Genomic DNA, 6,376 nt, shown 5'->3' with positions numbered 1-6,376 from the left:
TATTATAAGGAAAATTAAATCAAGCACCAAAAGTAAAAGTACTAATAATGCAAGTCGGCCCCTTTCAGAGTGTTTTAAATTATGTACATAAAATTGTATTATTATTACTGAGTCAATAAAGCTTTTCTATACGATATCCAGAGCATTAATATAGCAGCAAACAAATATTTGCTATGTAGAGATATAGAAGAGTAATGTCTACCTGAACAGAGAATGAAGTCTCTCCCCCTGTGTGGGTTGTAATCAGAGTTTTTCCTTGCTTTGTTGACATAGCCGGGCTGGCCACGCGTGCCTTTTAGTGCATATTCGTGCATGGCCGCTGCTCTCATACAATGGTTATGGCTGATAACGCTGTCCCAACCGACAGCGTTTTCGCAGAAGCGTAGTGCCCCCCCTCCTCCGGTTCCCACCCAGGTTGACACTGCTAGCTCTGTCAACACTGTTGCCTTCGTTTTCACTGTTAGCGCTGTTAGCACCATTAGCTACGAGCCACCGGCTCAGCCGTCGCCATGTTGAGAGCCGTGCGGAGGCAATAGAAATGCTCCCAATCTCACATTTAGCATCTTTAAGGTGTATGATGCAATTACATTTTTCAAGTAAAGGTGGAGCTAATTTGACTTATCACACATGTTGAATTATTATAGGTGTATTATTTTCCATCTTTGCCTATACTTTGGCATCTACGATACAGATAAACGTAAAAGCAAAACATCTTTCTGTGATTGGTGTGTAGTTTACTTATTCCAAAAACACTCTCACACGGTGGTCGTCTGGATGACGGCTGTGGGCGGAGAGTTCATCCCGTCTCTTAAAACACTCTGAAGTGTCATATCACGGTGATGCAATCTGGACGCAATGGGAGAAAGATGATTAATGAAGGAATAAAATCTAAGCGGCGTTATTGCCGAAGCAGGATGTCATTTTTGCACGCTGAAATTTCGTCTCTCCCCAGTGAACATGACTTCATGTTTACTTCAACTTTGTAGGAGGTTGGAGGATGATTGCCAGTGATGAGGGAGGCTAAGCCTTCTTCAAATGGGGCCCTGTCAGACATGCTCTGAGGCATGGGTGGAGCGTTCATTCATCATAGTCTTGTGTGCGCTATTGAAACACAGCATAAATTATTGCCACATTTGGTCTATTTGATCATAATTTGTCTTCTTTTTTTTGCAAAAGCATGATCAAACTCCGACTACTTATCCTCTGACATTAAAGCTGCAGAGAAAATACTTTGCTTGTCACTATTTTACTTACAGTGAATGCAGCTAAGTGATATTTGATACTCTGGAAATGTAACCCAAATATTGATTTTGCAGTTGGAAGAATTGCACGGTGCTTTAGTTCTTTGCTGTGTCTGTAAATCCTTTGTCCCATTTTCTGCTGCAGATATTTGTTTCCAGCAGGAAGCAGGGGTTGATGTGCCAGATCTGCCATCACGGTCCTGTCAAGACAAAACATTAAGCAAAAGTACAACACCACCAGCCCCCAACCTCCACCACAAAAAGATTAATGATGTATCATTTGTGCATTAGTGTTGTGGCCCAGAATTAATCACATAAACGCGTACAATATGCTATCCAGCCCAGTTCCTGCTCAGGCCTCTCTGACTCACCTCACAGTCTGCGGCTGCCCTGCTGTCTCAATATCACAACTCTTCATCTGCCCATAAGAGTGTGTTCGTGCTCTGAGTCCACGTTGACTGGAGCTCAGAGACCGCAGTCTGCTTTCTGCCAGTCATACATGGTTGCCATGACAGCAGCTGAAGAGAGAGCGGGAGATGAATGAACGGTTTCAAACGATGTGCTTGTTTAGCAAGTTCCACACAGAGCAACGCGTACGAGCATAGAGATAGGCTAATTAGTGACTAGAGAGTGACTGTAAAATGAGCTGCTGTGTGAAGACACCATTTCGCAGAGTTCAAAGCTGAAAACGAACCGGGATACAAACGGAATTTTCAAAATTTGTTCATGCTATTTTTAAAAATAAAAAGGTGACACTCATTTTTGAACACTAATTAGACTTTCTGTTAGGGTCAAAGTTCAATGGATCTGTTAAACATGTTGATCGGGACATAATCAGATCGAATGTAGAATTATTACATTTAATGAAATTACATTTTTATTGAGGTCAAGGGCGTGTAGGTTACCGTAGTGTCCTTTTTGCTGCGTGCAGACAACCACAGCCTTGGTAACAGTTTCTTGGAAACTAAAACTAAAACACACTCACAGTTTGTACAAAAGACACCCACAGAATCTACCGGAAACACACACACACACACACACACTGTGGGTTGATATCTGATCATAACGAGTAATTAAGTTTATTTAAAATAAGAAAAATACCTTAAATTAAATCTAATACATACACCATTTAGTACTGCATACTATGCAGTAGAATGCTAAATTATTTTATCATGTAAAGTACCAAATATATGTTTGGGACAGTACAACACTGCGTGGAGCATAATTTAACATGATAATATAATTAAGCATGATACATTATGTTCAATTATGTTATCATGTAAAGTATATGTTTGAGACAGTACAACACAATGGAGCATATCATCAAAGATTTGTTGAATGAATCCCATTAAGGTGATATATGACTTCATGAATGAACATCTATATTACAACACTGCCCCCTACTGACCACAGCTGGTTATGACGATTCTGGTGTAACTGAGATCACAACTGTTAACAATTCAAATCCCACGCCAGAATGTTTATGTTTATTTGTGTCATATATATAAAAAGACAGTGAAATACAATTCACATGAAAGGAATGTGAAATTCGTGTGAGGGTGTGGTAGAAACCTATAATGGCTTATATAAAACACACCCTAAGGACATACTATAGGTCAAAATATTACCATGAAACCGGCAGTAAAATCACCAGTACATTTTAAATATTAGTGTTCAAAAAAATTCACATATAAAAATAAGTGTGGGAGTAAAGTTCACACCAAATAATGCAGAGAAGCAGGAGTAGTTGCCATATTTACAGTTTCTAAGAGTGATCATTTTTAGTCTCGTTATACATAGACAATGACACAGAGGAATTCCTTAAATGGACATTTTCATGCTATAAGATAGCTCCACGAAATTTGATAGAAATTGATATGCGAGCAAATAACTACACACGTATACTTTTATGAGTACATTACAGAATAATGAGGTTGCGTGTAACTGTAGGAGTTGCTGTAAAGCTGCCATGGCAAAGGGTGATTCCTCATGTCTGACATCTCCACACAAATGCCCTCACAGGCCAATTAACTGTTCCCCCAGCGCGGTCACATCTCAGTGCATATAGGAAGAACCCTCATGAATGAATTATAGGCAATAAAACCTTTCCAGTCCAATTTGTTACTTTGTTGTACAAGAAGAGACATGTTGATGGGACAGATGGCAGATACCAGGGTGATGAAATAGGGACTGGGAGTTAGGTGCCTCTCAATCTGCCACATTGTTTCTTTGTGATTTTTTTTTGCATTTCAAAAAATAAATAAAAATCCTTGTTAACGTATGTAGCCTCAAGTGGCACCCGATTCGACTGTTATCAGGCCATTAAATAGGCGTTACCAGTCGCTATAAGCACCATAGATGTGGGTCATTAGGGGCCTACTACGCCTACTATGCCATTTAACATTTAACTACTACGCCTACTACGCCACGGTTTTAACATGTAAAACTGAATGAAAGTTTATGTTTTGAATACAAACAAAAAGACTTCTTTGGGTTTAAAAACAAAACTACAACTTCTTCAGGTTTAGGCAAAAAAAACCCACTTGTGTTAAGTTTAGGGAAAATGATTGTGTTTTGGCTTAAAATAACTATGAACACAAAGACAATTACAACTTGTTGCTATACTACAGCGCCTGACTTCGGATTCTGCTCTTGTCATAATTACTACTGTCGCTAGAGGTTGCTGTTGTATTCTGTCATTCTTTCTTTTGGTGATCTACCATGTGAATAGATGATAAAACCTACTAGTGGGTGTATTTGGCTCCCACTGACCCACATCTATGGGGCTTACTGATAATGTGATAATGCCTATTTAATAGCCTGACAACAGTCTAATAAGCTGCAAGTGAGATATTGCAAAAAAATAAATAAAAAAACATTCACTGTAGTTGCAAAATTGATGCAGATTTTGTTTGTATTATGTTTCATAATAAGGATATTTTGTAACTTCTGTTTACAATGAAACTACTGACTTTTCGTGTTTACTTTATTTTTCCACAGTGACCAAAAAAACAAATCTTTCATATTAACAGTGATTATGAATCTCTTGAGTTGACCCAAATTTATTACAAATGTAAAACAAAAAAATAAATAACTGCACGAGTATTCACCCCCTTTCAAGTCAAGATTAAGTAGAGGCAGCTGTTGCAGTCTGTTTTGATGATAGGTCTGCATCCACTTAGCTTAGCAGACACTGAGGATTTCACCAACTCTCTGTGAAACTGTTCTGTAAATCTAGAGTCTCTGCTGTGGTTCACCTAACCTACATACCTTTGGTCTGTAGAAACTGGTGCATCCAGATGAAACCCACAGAAGTAAACAGAAAAGCAACTTGAACCTTGTGGCCATCTCACACAAACACTTTGAACATACGCTGCACGCAACAAATTTAAAGCTGCACAATATTATTATCATTTTCATGATTGACCATTCATTATTTGACTTTGAGGGCTATTCAGAAATATTCTTGTATCCTTTCCCTGATTAATAATTTTAAGTAAACTTGGTGTGAGTTTGTCCGAAGTAGTTTTTACTTTCCTTAAATAACCAAAAACACTTTGCCACACTTTGATTACTTACATCTCCATTCAAATTACAATGCCACCTCTAAAAACAACTGGTTTCATCAGGGATGCTTTACAAGCGTCATTTTAAAAGGGGGCGAATACGCGATTTGTTTTTTTATTCATCACTGTCAAAAATCTCAATTATATCCATTGTCACTGAATGTAGTAACAAACAACAAAATAACAACAAAACCAATGAAAAATTTAAACACTTCTGTAGGCTCTGTAAGTATCGTCATCAATTTAGAAAGGAGATAATGATGTATTTAAGATAACGAAGCTTGTTTTCATGTCCTGAATGGCATGGGATGCTGCCAGTTCCAGGGAAGTCTCACTGGTGCACTGGTGGATCTTCCATTGCACCATTGTGGGAATAAGGAGGTCTCTTTGGGACTGGAGACGTACAAGGAGACCTGTTACACATATCAACAATAACGGTGTGTGTGTGTGTGTGTGTGTGTGTGTACCATGTGTGTAATGTTTTTCAGACGAAGCTATTTTTAATCTTAAAGCGTAGATGAACATTTGTAATGGAAAGGATGCATTGTATTGTATATACTATGTAGTATAACAATCACAGAAAGAAGGGGAAATAAAAACTGCTGCTATTGAAAGGGTAAAACACTTTTAAAGTCATCAACTACGGCCTGTTACAGTATTCTCTAACTAGGGCTGGGTTGAACAAAATTTCCGAGTCAAATCTATCTTCATTTGAATGATCCGATATCGATTAATAACTTCCAGAGATCTTTTGATATATACCTGTTCCCGTGGATGCGTGAAGCTTTAATCTGGTTAGTCTCGCGTGGCCAGCCTTTGGTTCTTTTGTGCATTGAGACCTGGCCACGTGAGAGACTATAGCGCACCTCAGTTGAACCAAAACATGCCGGTAGTTGCTCCACTGAAGGCACCGCCAAGCCTAAAGGATCATTTTGGATTTAAAAAGACAGGGAAGAGCTGGACAAAAGCAAAGCCATATGTAAGATGTGCAAAATTGATGTGAAATATTTTGGGAATACCACAAATCTAACAACAACACTAATATTAAAGGTGCACTGTGTGGGATCTGGAGACATCTAGTGGTGAGGTTGCAGATTGTAACCAACTGAAACTTCTCTTGTGTGCCAAGCCATGTAGGAGAACTATGGTGGCTGATGCAGAAATGTGAAAACGCATATGGCCCTGTCTAGAGCCAGTGTTTGGTTTGTCCATTCTGGGCTGCTGTAGATACTAGGGCTGTGTGGCAAGAATCTGGTGATACGATTCAATATATTGCGATATGTTGCGATACTGTAAACAAGCATACTGTATATTGAGATTTTTTAAATTTAATTTTAGGAAAACTGTCATAGCACAGAGAACACACCACCATATGCATAATATCTGAGCAAAAAAAAGTTACTTTTTTATACAATTTGCATTTATCACAGTCCCTGTAACATCCAACATCAGAGCACTACTTTGAGAGGGCAAAGTACTTCGCAAATTAAATAAAGTATTGACTGAGTAAATTTTTGCATGTAAACTATTAATCAAATTTTTTTTTTGAGAATCGTTATAGTATCCCAA

This window comes from Sebastes umbrosus, chromosome 13 (genome assembly GCF_015220745.1).
Source record: "Sebastes umbrosus isolate fSebUmb1 chromosome 13, fSebUmb1.pri, whole genome shotgun sequence".
Lineage (NCBI taxonomy): Eukaryota > Metazoa > Chordata > Actinopteri > Perciformes > Sebastidae > Sebastes > Sebastes umbrosus.
Note: the sequence above shows the minus strand (reverse complement) of the source record.